Source organism: Ambystoma mexicanum, chromosome 6p, assembly GCF_040938575.1.
Source record: "Ambystoma mexicanum isolate Mex_15411 chromosome 6p, UKY_AmexF1_1, whole genome shotgun sequence".
Taxonomy (NCBI): Eukaryota; Metazoa; Chordata; class Amphibia; order Caudata; family Ambystomatidae; genus Ambystoma; species Ambystoma mexicanum.
Window position 1 is genome coordinate 1,272,140,579 of NC_090935.1, and position 14,597 is coordinate 1,272,155,175.

A 14,597-nucleotide genomic window follows, 5' to 3' on the forward strand; every position below is an offset into this window, starting at 1 on the left:
TTTTTCTCAGAAAGTGTGCTTTGTAATGCATTAAAACACATATTTATATCTTTCTCCTAGTGCATTGTGTGGCATGCCCCTACAGCAGCGTGATCATTGTGTTTATTGCATGACCCGTGATTTGTTGACGAGCTGTGGGGGTGGGGTACCTCAGACTTCAGACGTGTTTCGGTGAGTGGTCACAGGGAAATGTCTCTGAAATTGGCTGGAAATGAAGACAATTCTCAGACATTTCGCTCTGGCCACCCACCGAAACACAACGCCCACAACACATGGCCTACCTTCCCACGTCCCCACACATGTCCCGATGAAAACGGTACCTCACATGTGTGGGTGCACCTACCGGGGCGCAAAAGGGAAAGGGTAACCCACTGGTAACCCCAAGCCTTTCGCCAATACCCATTTTGTTCATGTGGGCAACCTACAGATTTGGGCCTAGGGTGTCGAAGCCAGCAAGGGAAACAGGTAACCCCATGCATTTCCCAAAAGAGGACACCCGTGGGAATCCACAGAGGTCTGCCTTGCGCAAATTGCCCCAATTTTTATTAGCCACAATCCCCGACAAAGTGTGATATTTGGTGGGAAAAAACCCACAATGTTCACTTTGTCTGGGGTTCTGGGTAATACATTCTGGGCTGCTTCGCGCAAGTCAGACCTCTGTGCATTCCCACGGGTGTCCTCTTTTGGGAAATGCAGGGGAGAATCTCCCCTTTCCAAGGACACCAATTCTGAAAAAATCCCTGGTGGCTAGGCCCCCCCCACATATGTGTCCCCATGCTTTTTGGGCCGGGAGGGGGCGGGGGCTGCTTACTGTAAGCAGCCCCCACCTCCCCCCCGCATTTAAAGTCATCCCTGGTGTCTAGTGTGCATTGCTGCCCGCAGGGTGTCCTTAGAAAGGGGAGAACCTCCCCTTTCCAGGGACACCATTTCCAAAAAAATCCCTAGTGGCTAGGGCCCCCAAGCCCCCTCCCCCTTCCCATCATGTTCTATTTTGTTTTCTGTTTTTTTTTCCCCCTTCCCTGGGGGCAGATGATAAGCCATCTGCCCCCAGGGCTGTACACATATGTGCCCCCATGCTTTGGGGGCTGGGTGGGTTAGGGCTCCTTACTGTAAGCAGCCCCCACCTCCCCTTGCATTCAAAGACATCCCTGGTGTCTAATGTGCATTGCTGCCCACTCATCGAGCGCCCTGGCCCGATCCGTGTACAGCAATGCTGTCACACAGGGTGTCCTTGGAAAGGGGAGAATCTCCCCTTTTCAAGGACACCATTTCCAAAAAAAATCCCTGTTGGCTAGGGCCCCCAAACCCCTCCCCCCTTCCCATCACGTTATTTCTTTCTTTGTTTTTAAATTTTTTTTATGCCCCCACCCCTGGGGGCAGATGGTCACCTGTCTGCCCCCAGGGGTCATTATATATGTGCCCCCATGCTTTGGGGGCCGGGGAGAGAGGGCTGCTTACTGTAAGCAGCCCCCTACACCCCACGTCACAAATGCATCCCTGGTGACTAGTGGGCATTGCTGCCCGTGTATCGAGCACCCTGCGCCCGATCCACGGGCAGCAATGCTGTCACAAAGGGTGTCCTTGGAAAGGGGAGAATCTCCCCTTTCCAAAGACACCTCCCTCGATCTCCGGCTTGAAATACAGCCATAGATCGAGGGGGAGAAAGTGAACACTCACCTTCTATTTTCACCGCAGCAGCCCGAAATGGCTGCTGCGGTGAATTTACTTTCAGTTGCACGCCGACGTGCATTACGCACACCGAAGTGAAACTGAAGGTAATCCAGCCCCCTGGTAGTGAGGGGGGACCTCCCCCTCACATAGCCCGGGGGTTGGATTACAGTTTTGTGTGATCCCTGCTTTGCAGGGATCAGACAAAAAAAGGTGCCAAAAAGGATGAGCTATCTCGTCCTTGGCACTGCGTATGCAATTCCAAGGATAAGATACCTCGCCCTTGGCACTGAAGGGGTTAATGACAAGTAAAAAAAATGGGGAAACAAATGGAAATCAACAGTGATGCGATCGCCCGTCTCGCTTCAACTTCCAAATTCTTCATTCAGACAGCAATAGTTATAGCAGATTTCCGTCATCGTTGACGTGTTACACTCATAAGTTTGTCATGCAATTCTATTGGTCGGAAAAGGTAACTTAAGTATAGTTGCTATATCTGTATATGGTAACAGAGTGTGGGGATTGGATAACTCTTATTGGGTGGGCGTCTACGCCCATCCCTCTACATCACTCGTGATTGACGTCACTAAAAGTACGACGTCTCATTGGTTCTACTAGCTATAGGACCCTAGATTATTTGGTCCATTGTGATTGGGTGGGTTACACCCCAGACATAAATCTCTACTTTAATTAGCAGCATGCAGAATGGACACCCAGATGCGGTGTGCCCCAAGATTCACTCTGCCTCCCTTACATTAATCAGCACTTTAGGGCTATGTGTCAATTAGTTGACAGAGGATGGCCTCAAAACTGTAGCTTCTTATCAGGAGAAGTTATGGCATCCTCTGTGTTTGGATGACATCAGACGTGGGTACCTCTTTGTGCTTGGCTGGTCACGTGTCTGTTCACCGTGAATCTGCTTAATTCTCCCTCTATTTGTGTATTTGATTCTTCCATTAGTCTTGCCACCTGGCTGGGCCTCCTTATCTCGACCTTCACTGCCTGGCTGCTATGCTCTTAAGTTTCATTTCTTCGGAGTTGCCGCTCTCCTCCCTTCCTGGAGTTGACCTCAAATTCCCAGGCATGAGCTGCTTCTTACTGAGCTTCGATTCTGCTCTATCGACTGGCTTTGGGCTAATATATGAATCCTGGCCTGTTTGTCCTCCACCATCCAGGGCTTAATTCTGCTTTTATAAAATGGAGTCGCACTTGTATAATGTGCTTCTTGAGGTAGATATATAGTTGGCGCTTGCTGCTCTATCCTTCTACTAAGCAATTCAAGCAGTACCGTTTCCTTAGCTTCTTGAATTACAACCCTATTTACAGGCATTTAACTAGTTGCATATTTTCGTCCTTCTTTCATGGTTACGTTCTTTGTGTTGCAACATCGTTTCAATATTGTCTCTTCTTCTATGTCCATTACATCCTTATTCATATCATTTCATTGTTACGTGTTATTTTGGATTGTCATTTCGTTCATCTGAACGTCTGTCCGGCCATTGTATCATCACCGTTCGCCTTCAATTAAGGCCCTTTGGGTCTCTTCAGGGACAGTTTGTAAGTAATCTTCATTTCGCGTCAGCTGCTGGTACGGTTGTCTCAATGGGTATTGTGCAGCCCATGGTTGAATGGTTATTGGCGCTTCAATAGGTATTTCTCTTCTGATGGGTACTCGACAGAGCCCCACTGTGGCTCTCTGTTGGTTTATTTGCTCCTTATACGTCACATATCTTGGCAAGTATGCTCCTGGTATCTCGAAATGGGGGGCTGGAGTGCAGGCCATATCTGGGACCTCCTCTACAAAGGGGCATTGATGTTTTGCAATTGCGAAAATGCACAAACACCTTTCAAGGGGACAAATGCAGTACCAATCATTTTGCATGAGGTTGAGACCTCTATAACAGTGGGGCTTCCTCCCCCCATATTAACCTAACTCAAAATTAAAGTCAGTAGCAGAATGAAAAAGATACTGTACATGTACCACAGCTCAGACACAAAGTGTGTCTACTTCTGTTTTCATTCATAGTTTGCTCTTTACCAGTGAAAATAAAAACAACATAAAATACAATAAAAAAGATTGGGCCATCGGAACCTAGTTATTCATTTGTTTGAAACAAAAAAATAGTGTTGGATTTCAACCTGTTTACAACAAAGGGAATAATACCTGTTCAGCAGGGTAAGAACAACCACACTTAGTCCCTCCAAGCTGTGACGGTAATTGTAGCTCTAATCATACATTCACTGGGCCTGCCGTGCATACTTTGCGTGACATCGTTTTAATCTGTAATTTATTGTATTTTTTGTTTAGTATTGGTTATTGAAAACAGCAAAACAAAAGGACCCAAATAATTAAATAAACACCAATCACAAAAATAACTGGCACATGTGATAGCCGAACCGATCTTCAGAGGCTTCTTGCGACCTGAGGCAAATTCTTTCGCTGCTTTACAACCAATGCTGTGGCAATGAAGTCAGGAGAAGTATGGATGAGCTTCAACCCATCCCCCTACGTAATAATGCACTTGACTCAGTCTTTGTCTTCTGCATAGAGAATGGAGTGTGCAGTTAGTTTGCCCTGGGGCATATTACCAATGGGAAAAAATAAACAAATCAAGCAGAGGTCACTTGACAAGACAACTGATCTCATTAGCAGGCAAATAGAGAGACGTTGCTGGGGGGCATGGGGGGTAAAGGGGCTATATCTTCTGGTCTTTTGGTGGTAGCCCCAGATAGAAGCTCAGGTGCTACAACCAAAATGCTAGCTAGCCCCAAAGTCCGCCAGTCCCGACGTTAGCTTAGCTCCTGATCTTTTCCAGACCTAGAAACACCCCTGAGTATTGCTTGTTGGACGAGATTACTTATCTCAATGATTGATACTGCAAAGGACAGGTTAATGTGGGAATGTGTGACCTTGTCTACCATGATGCCTGTCTCTTGAAAGGACTATCAAGTCATGAGCGGGCAGCAAGGGGGAATTCAGAGACTGGCATAACATGAAACCTGCACATTCAAGATGAGCTACTGTTTCTAAAGGCAGATTATCAGATCACTTCCTGTGGGACCACAATAGTGTGGGTGCAGTCCAACAGTACCTCAACATTGGAGAAACCAGTGATTTCAAACAAACTGGCATTGGCCTTTCCGCCTCAGTGGCACAGTGTCTATAGGCATGTGGCGGGAGGGCTTCCAAATGCTGGTTTAGGACCACAGAAACTGTAGCATGGGAAATGCCACGCACGAATCCCCAATATGTTGGAATGCCCTGCCGGAACAGAAGCTTGGGAGGGGGATATCAAAGCCGCTCTCAGTGTCCCTGGGGATGATCAGTATGATGGTGGTAATTAAATGACTGTCCATCCTAGAGGGGTGACGCATTTGTTTATTGCTAGGCATCCAGTGTGATGCCCTCACCCTATGAAGAATGGTTCTCTCTTCATCTCTCACCATTTCTTCCACTGCTCTTGACAGCTCTTCAGAAAATCCAGTTGTTTCTGCTGTCTGGCTGCAACCATAGCTATTAGTAGCTCAATTAGATGCATGTTCAATGGACCAATGCCTAGCATGGTGATCTGTGCTGTGCTTTGATTAATTCAACATGCGTTATGTCAATTAGTCATGAATTTCTAGAAATTCAGGCGTAACACGACTCTGGGTAATTACAGTTTTCAAAGTTTGCAAGATTCCTCTCTCCATTCATCCGAATTTCCATTTAAATGGAAGAGGTTGACTTCCAGTGTCTCAGCAAAATTCATTTGTGTAACATTTGACCTGGTACACTGCAGGATGGTTTAAAAATATTTGATAGTAAAGGGCAGTGCCCCGCAAAGCTCGTGGCACAATTGAGGACTGGTTTTAATTTCAGAGCAAAGGTCTAAGAAACTGCTGTTCTGCGCCCTACATGCAAATGTGGTGTTTGTAATAAATTGCTCATAGGCTGGTGCATTTATTAAATTATTAACAGTCACAAAAGACATGGAAACAAATCAAGCAAACACTTTTCATTGAGACTACATTGGAAAAAGTGTATCTTTAAAGTGACTGTATAGGAACGTTCTTTTGAGTGATTAAAACGCGAATCAATTTCTCGATGAATGCTCAATAAAAAGAAACTGCAAGAAAGATACTTATGTTGTATAGTCAATTGCTGAGAGTTACGATGCATTGATTCTGCTTAGTGTAACAAAACAAAAGCAAATTCCTCATAACATGTTTGTTCATTAAAAAAGAGTATCAGATTTCGCCCCCATTGGTCCCTGTGACACCCTCCATCAGTCACTGGTGCAATCCAAGATGGCGCCCAAGTACAGGACATGCACAATGATGCACGGATATGGGAATCATGACCCTCAGTGCGAAACGCCTTAAGCAGCAGCAACGCCGGTAAACTGATGCATCACAACTTTGTTCCTTGCTTCACAATGCCTCCCTGCTCCCTTCTTTTCCTGGTCACCCTGGATACCCGTTTGTATCCCTCCATTACCAACCTACCTGTCCCCTTCGAACCTTATCTTCCTGCTCTGACAACCTCCCATACCAGGTCTCCAGTTTTGACCTAAATTTTGGCCTAAATTGTTTTCCACGTATCTAGGAAACGTCCTATCCTGTGGATTAACATCAAGAGGTTTATTTTCTCATCTGAGTTTTTCCCTCATTGGGGCTTGCCCTTCAGAGGAGCCACCCTCACTCTCTGTCCTTCCAGATATCGAGGTGGCTGCCCAAAAGGACAGACCCTAACTCTTCCCAGAAACGTCCCCCAGAAATACCAAGGTACAGTGTGATTCTGAGAGCCATAAATCAAGTGGGGTTTTACTTGGTGCTAGATCCATGTATAAATTGCTTATTCTTAAGTACGTTTTGGTATTGATTTACTTCTTAAAGTTATAATCAGCAAAGGGACGTATGTAACTATGTCTGGAGCAATACGATCCTAGCTTGAAAACTGCAAAAAGTTCAAAAAAATAAATGGAGGAACCACCGTAAACAAAAAGTTATCAAGCTGGGATCTTTTTGCTCCGGACTGAAGGCCTTGATTTACAGAAGCGTTTTATAAGGGCGCAATCCCACAGGAAAATGTTCTGTGAATCAGGCCCCTAGTATCTTATCTCCCTGGTTGCTTGTAACTTAAAAAAGTAAATCAATGCCAACACCTACTGAACAATCAGCAACCACTATATGGCACTAGCTACATTTAAAAAGCCAGTTGATGTATAGATCTTCCTATCAGATCCACTGTCTTACTACTGATCGGCAATTAACTATAGAACACAACTTTTTTTTTCTATTAAGCAGTCACTGAGAAATTGATTCACATTATTTGTCTTTTGAAACAGCCAATCCATCACCTAATTCTATGTTCAGCGCAGCCACTCACTAATTAGATACGTTTTCTGTCCAATTTAGTCTCAATTAAATGTTTCTGTTTTATTTGATTCTATGCCTTTCACCACTGCTAATACATAATTTGATAAATACACCTGCGTATTATCATTTTAACAGAAACACAATTCTTTCATGCCAGGTACAGGTCAGCAGTTAGATGGTCTTTTTCTTTCTTAGCTCCTTGTCCGGGAAAGTTGTACAAGGTGTTTTTCTTTACAACAACATCCCTCTAACAGTCATAACCTATTGTGTGTACATGAAAGAGGACTAAAGAACAGCCCTACCTTCTATTTCTGCTCTATGATTTCATATTCACTGTCAATTCAGCCCCCTAATTTCACAGGAAACCTGCGTTCACACATCCAGGATCTAAGTGATATAACATTGTTATATTATAGTTTATAATATATATTTTATATTCCCTACTGGGATGTGTCCTTTATTCTGATTTTCTAAGTATGTTGTGGGGAGTGACGGCCTTCACTAGCCAACTCTTTCATCATCCTCATAGAAAATAGTTATATTGCGATTTCAGCTGATTCTGCATATGTATTGTGAACTCAATCCTAAGAATCAGTATCTGCTTCATGATCAGATATTTCTCAGACACTTTTAAAATCTTACATTTGTTCGATTTTTACACCCTTCCTTTGCCCTCAAACATCTCAAGTAATCCACTCTTTAATTCCACATGCCAGAACTATGACTCTGATTTAAATATATTTAATATAATATGTTGAAACAATTTAGCAAGTGTTCAGTGGGGTCTTGGAGGTTATGTTTTAATTTATTGGGTTGTTTGAAAACCTCTGACATATCAGCCAATCATCACAGATTTTCATGAAAAAAGGAAATATTATGTCTAATTTTGATTAATCAAGAATTCTGTAACTTTGTTACAGAGTTCAAATATTCTAGAGAAAACGTTTCCTCGAAGTGACAGCATACTTTAATGTGAATTAGCAGAGGCAAAGAAGGGGGTCTTAGGCAGGGGTGTGTGTTGGCCCTCTGCCAATATAACATCTATCTCTCTGACCTTGGTGATTACATCAAAGGTGTGACCCTTGGATCCCAACGTTTGGGTGGTTTCCAGCTCAAGTGGTTAGCTTATGCAGACGATCGTGTCATATTTTCCCAAACTCAAATTGGTCTTCAGAGAATGTTGTGTGGACTGAATACATAGGCAGCTGAGAATGATCTAAAAATAGACAAAGCCAAAACCAAGATAATGCGTTTCACTAGTGCTAAGAGAAAGAGGACCATTGACAACACAGCTATTGATACTACCAGTCATTGTGTATACTTAGGTCTACCTTTCTTCTGCAAGGGGAGCAGCAGCTTCAGCCACATTACAAGCAAAGGTTAATGGTTTATACCAAAATGAATAATATGTGCTGGCAATTCTCACTGATCCCCATTATTATGTTTTCTAAAATGAAAGTGGTACCAAAGATAATATATAGTGTGGAGACTATGTTATTGTTTGAATGGGAGGCAATGAATACCGTGAAATCGAGTCTATGGCTCAAGGTCCTGTGCTTAACCAATTGTGTTCCTGTTGTGGTCGTCTGTTTCGAGTGGGGTTTATTTTCTCTAATAAGCCATCTGGCAGGGAATGCGTTGCCACTATTAAGTAAAATAATACACCGCAAGGTGACTCCTTTTTTTGTGAATTCCCAATTATTACTTGTTGAAGGTGGTTGTGAGCACTTGATGAGCTGGGTGCAGAAGAGCAGTATGATAATGCAAGCAATGAATTGCAGTCTGGCCCAAAGGAGACTATGGGAATGGGATTGGATATGTACATGTACTCCACTGTCCAAATCTAAATTGTATTAGTGGTTTGCGGGGGAGCATAAAAGGTCTGGTACTCTCCCGCCATACCTGGAAAAATTCCCCAATGCAAAATTAAGATATCTATTTTTGATATTTCGGTTCAATTTATTTTTAACTGGGGAGATAGGAAATATCAGAAATAAAAATGCGTTTCCCAGTCCCTGATGCCAATTGTGCAATAAGGCTCCCTCCATAGAGTCTGAAATATTTGCTAGTAGAGTGCCCCCTCCTACTTTTCGAAGCCTGTGTTCTTTTTTTGGGGACCTATTTGTGGAATACGTTCATCACAGATTTCGATTCCTTTTGGTCCCGTTGTTTTGAAGGTAATTCCTTTAAAACTATGGGTTTGATTGAATGGTAATTAAGCGCTTTGTTTGTTCTTTTTGATATTGAATAGATTGCGTGTGCTTTTCCTTTTTTCTTTCTTGTTTTGTGTTTTAATGACGTTTAAATGAATTGTAATTCTTGTTCTGGTATAATGTAATATGTAACCTGTTATTTGTGAAAGGTTATTTATTTTAAACCAATACACAATAAAAAAAAAAGAATGTATGCAGTTGAGTATGTTGACACATTGACCGGGTACTGTTGTGAGTTTGTGCTAAATACTTTTGAATAAAACAATGAGACTTGAACCATTGCCTTTTTTATGTTTGGAATAAAACATGTTATACTTGCAGCCCTCACACTACCCCTAGCAAATACACGTTTGTAGTTTTCCTATTGATTTCTTTGATTTTCCATGAATTCATCTGTAACTTAAAATATCTTTGCTTGTTTCTCGCTTAGTACAGCAACTAATTACAAAAAAGAACATATTCTGTTATGCAGCCCCATCAACAAAAAGCCCAATAGCGATTAGTTGGGCTTGTTTTGGGAGAAACATACATTTGTCAATCTGAAAAAAATAAAACAAACAGCAACTTGTAGGACATGGACACCACCTTGAGGCACACCGATGTGCCATAGCGGACAGTTTGAGGAGCACTGTTTTAGGGCTCAGAACATGTTCAGGAACATTTTGTTCACAGTGCTAAACTGCTTCACAAATCGAAGAATGTGGCACACTTCCCCAACACATGAACACAAGCAGCACTTGGGGGTGATACCCCCTGCAAACAAAAATCGTTTGATAAATGAAGATTGTACATCTTTTGTTGTGTCTTTTGGATCTCTTAATTTATATTTATTTATGTAGTTAATGTACTCACCATGTCTTTTATCACAAGCAAGAGAATCGTTGCATTGATGCATCTATGAGTATCATTTACACACAGTGTGCCAATGCTCATTCATTGGCTGCTCTTCTCCATCTGTAATAAGGCAGAGTTTTGCTGGGGACAACTGGTCTACACCCTTGTATAACAATGCATTGAAATCAGCATTATCTGCCATAATAGTCTTATTCTCAAGAAATATCTGCCAAATAAAATAGCTTCAGCTTGAGGATGGTGATAGGCTGGGTGACAGGTTGGGTTTAGAGCTGACAGGACAGGTAACATGTTGGACCAAGTCCCATCCCTTAGGCTAGACCATGAGATTGGGGAGACATGATGTCACAGGACTAATGCTAGACAATATTCATAAAAAGTGACTCACTGGACACCTCATATATTTATGTGGTCACTATTCATCTGATCTCATAAGTATACAATGAGTATTGGTTGAATCCCACATTGACTCACAGTGTGGAATGGGGCTCTCGTTTTGATTAGTGCTCTATCAGGATAATCGGTTGTGGGGCCAAACCTCAGTCTTATTTGTTGGGTTTTTTCAGTCAATCAAATATCTCTCATGCTAATGCATCAAGTTTGTTTGGCCAATATGTGCACTCAAATCTCCTAAAGTAAGTTTGAGGCTCTACTAAAGGCCCAGCTCATTTTCTGTTGCGTTGTGTGGTTTTCTAGAGTGTAAAGGAATGTTCTGCAAGGGCAGGCACACATTTGGAAGGTGTTTTCAGCACTTGGAGAGATTAGAGTAGCCTTTTGAGCAGTCGTGGACGCAGTTTGAGAAGTTAAGTGTTCCTTTGTATGCAGTTTAGTGTTGTTAGGAGTGTTACGTTTGTCAGTTTGTCTGCTCCTATGTGTGCTCCGTGTTTGTCCAGTATTGTGTGTGATCCTCAATTTAAAGAATTACAAAATGTACCCTTTTCTCTTGTTTCTTTTCCCTTTTGTTTTGCTCGATTAGAATACCAGAAAAACATGCCTTTCCTAATCATATCCCTAAAAAACACAACCCACATGTTTATCCTTCGCCATCTTCTCCCACACGTCATCTCATCTGCCCACTTGCTGTGGTGTTGGCTTGTCATTCTGGTTAGTGTAGTGTTCTGTCTTAAGTCTTGACATGCTCCTGTGGTTCCCTCCTTGTTCCTTGGGTGTCGTTCTCATTCCATGAGTTCTTTCTTGAGAAGGGTCATCTAGCTCTTGCAATTCTGAGAAGAGAAGAGGGTGGGTTCAGAGGTGTACTAAAGCCCATATGTAATGAGGAGAGTGGAACCTCGTGATGTTTGTTGGTGCCAGTTCTCAATTACAGATTCCACGGCATCAGCGGTCTCCCGAGTTGGTGGGGTAGGCTTAAGAATTGAGGGTGACCTCAGGAGCATGGGAAAAATTGGAGGCAGTGCTATCGGAGGAGGCACTTGGCACAGGCACAGTGTGTCATGGCCTCTGTTTGAGGCTTAAAAATGGGCATGGCGTATGGTGTAGCAGGAGGGTATACAGCTGGTGAAGGGGGACACTGGCATGTTCCTCATGTGACACTGACATGTTCCTCATGTAGCAGGAGGGCGGACGATAAAAACACCCTGGAAAAGGAGTACAGTGGGACAATTCCTGTCTTGGTGTCAGGATTTCGGGTCGGCGTCATCGCACGACATTCACTTGGAGTCTTGGAGCCTGGAAGGGCTACATTACCAATGAGCCCTATGCAGGCGACACACACAATGTGGCACCAGTCAGTTGATGTTGGAACCTGAGGGTACACTGTTGCTCGCCCGCAGTGTTGCAACAGCATTAAGGGGCTATAAGCACGGACCCATGGCGCTCATCAATGAGTGAGTAGTTTGCACACACATGTTCCTTGTGCCTTGCCTTAATTGCCCTGTTTTGTCCCTTTCTCATGTCTCTTATTTTCCTCCTTGTTGTTACCTCCTTGTTAACTTCCTACTCCCTGGTTTTGTTCCCTTCTTCCCTTTCTGAGTGTACTGATTCCCTGCTTGTTTATGACTGCCTACCTATTACCTGAGAATTGGTCTGTTCTGTTTTGGAATTGATTTTGTATTGCCCCTCAAATGGATTTCCCTGCCTACTCTTTGCGAACTTGGTTTACTTTTGGAAATCAACATAGGATCTTGTGGATACTTCCCTTTCTACTGGAACTTCTCATCCTCCACTCCTTTACCTTGTCCTAATGTCGGCGGCTCAGGTGCTTGCTTGCTCTTTCCTTTTTCGCGTCTCGGGCAGTCATGCTGGTGTTATTGTCTATGGATCTCGTGCCTTGTAGGGAAGAATACTGCTACCAAATAGGTTACCAAGGGGGGAAGCTATTGACTGTAGGTGGGTGGTTGTTACCTTATCATCCGTACCATTTATCTTTTGATTACTGTGCATTGGTCTTCTTCCCCTCCCTCTTGCAGCCTGGGGGGAAGCATCATTGGAGATGTTTCTTCTTTCCACTTTTCTGTCTAACACAATGGAATAACTTGTGAGCTCAAGTTTCCAGGGTGGAGGGTGGGACAGTGAATAGGATTACCTTGCATACCCTAGTACATAGAACATGCTTGAATAACTATGTATCGTGTATCTTACACTTGGTGGGGACCATAACTGAGGAAAAAGTGGTCTTAATTCATCAGGGTAAGGGTGTTGAGGATGGGGAAGCCCTAGAGAATGAGAGAATGATAGAATGAGCCTGGGAGGGGGGAGGGCAGCCAATGGGCTGGACACAGAAGGCAGCAGACTTAGCTGAAGGGGAGGCAACAGAAAAGGGGGATGAGGACATGGTGGAGGATGATCCTATGGTATTATTCAATTTGTTAATTTAATTGATCATATGGTAAATTTGGCCCAATTCGGCCAGTACTATTTGATTGATTGAATTCGAGCAAATGTGGTAGTCAATACCAAATATGGGGAGCAGGGTTTGCGGGGGTGTCCCCTGCTACCCATGCTTGGTAGTGATTGCCTTGGAAGGTAATGGGGGTGTCCTCCGCTTCCCTAGGACTGGAGGTGGGGGAAAGACAAAAAAAAAGAGAAAAGCGGACCCTGCAGCATCGGATCCGACATGCATAAGAGGGATGGACCTGACGCTGCAGGGTAGAAGGAAGCATAGAAGCAAAACTTAATTTGGGGGTCTGGGGGATGTTTTGAGGGTGTGGGGGATAAGGGTTTGCCAGATTTGGCCATAGCAAAATTGTATTTGTGGCAAAATTGTCCATGGCCAATTCCACCGTGAAGAATTTTGCCACGGTCCAATCACGTATATCAGAGCCTATCACTGCACCAGTTATTGCAGCGGGGTCAAAGAATGTGCAGGAGTCCCGCTCACCAACCATTCCCCCCACTCAGTGCTCAAGCTGTTTGTTGTGGCAAAATGTTGACTTGCCTCTGGGCAGGACTGTGAGGGGTGAAGAGGAGCAATTCCTCCTCCTGGTGGAGGTCTGTGAGAAGAAAAGGAGGTGGGAAAGAGAGTGCAGGGGCATGCCTCGTGACCATGCAATACCACACTCACTTGTGGCATGAACATTTACCAAATGAGTTAGTCTCTTATCTCCATTGAGCCCACTACTTACCCAGCTACAAACACCATCGCCTCCAGATGTAGTGAGAACATGGGAGCTTGTACAACTAAGTCTCAGTGGCATAACACCCCTACACTCACAAACTCCGCCCAATGATGGGCAGCAGCAACATTCTGTTACCAGCACCAACCCAAAAAGCTGTTGAGGACCACACTAATGGAAGAGCTTGCATTTGGAAAGAATCCTTTGGACCGGTTGATAAGGCATGCAGGAACACTTTGATGGAATCTCCTGCTGCCTGACAGATGGGGATAGCTGGACTCAACGGTATTTGGGGCTATCATGGAGCAATATATACTGCAGCACCATTCTTCCCTTCCGGAGGTCACTGTGCAAGGGGGAAGGAATGAGGCAATCATCGGATAGAGACTTTCTTCTCATGGAGACTCCCACAAATGAGAGTGGAAGCACTATGGGATAGAGAATGAACATTTAATCTGTGAGCGAGCCTGAGAAGTTTAAGTGGTGGCTGCATGCTGTGGGCAGACCCTTGAACCTTTAGGGATGGCAGTGCTATGTGGGAGAGTCTGAAGACTTTAGGGGTCACTGCATTCTGTGTTAGAGCTTGTGAACTTGGCGGATTTGCAGCTCTCTGTGGCAGAACCATAATGATTTTAAGTGATGAAAACTTTTCACACATGGAGCTTGTCACTGGGAGAATAGCAGGAATCAAAAATAGCAATGGCACAAATGGCAATAGCATGTACAAGTCAGCAACTGGTTATGGCCTTACAGTCACTATAATACCTATAAGATCTCTGAAGCTGATCTCTGTGGACCCCTACAACTATTTTTGCTAATGCATGATTTCCATTTCAAGTACATCTTACTAGAAAATACATTGTATTCAATTTTGTTGCCAATTTTAACAAAAGATACACTCATATATATGCACATTTTTCAAAACATTAAA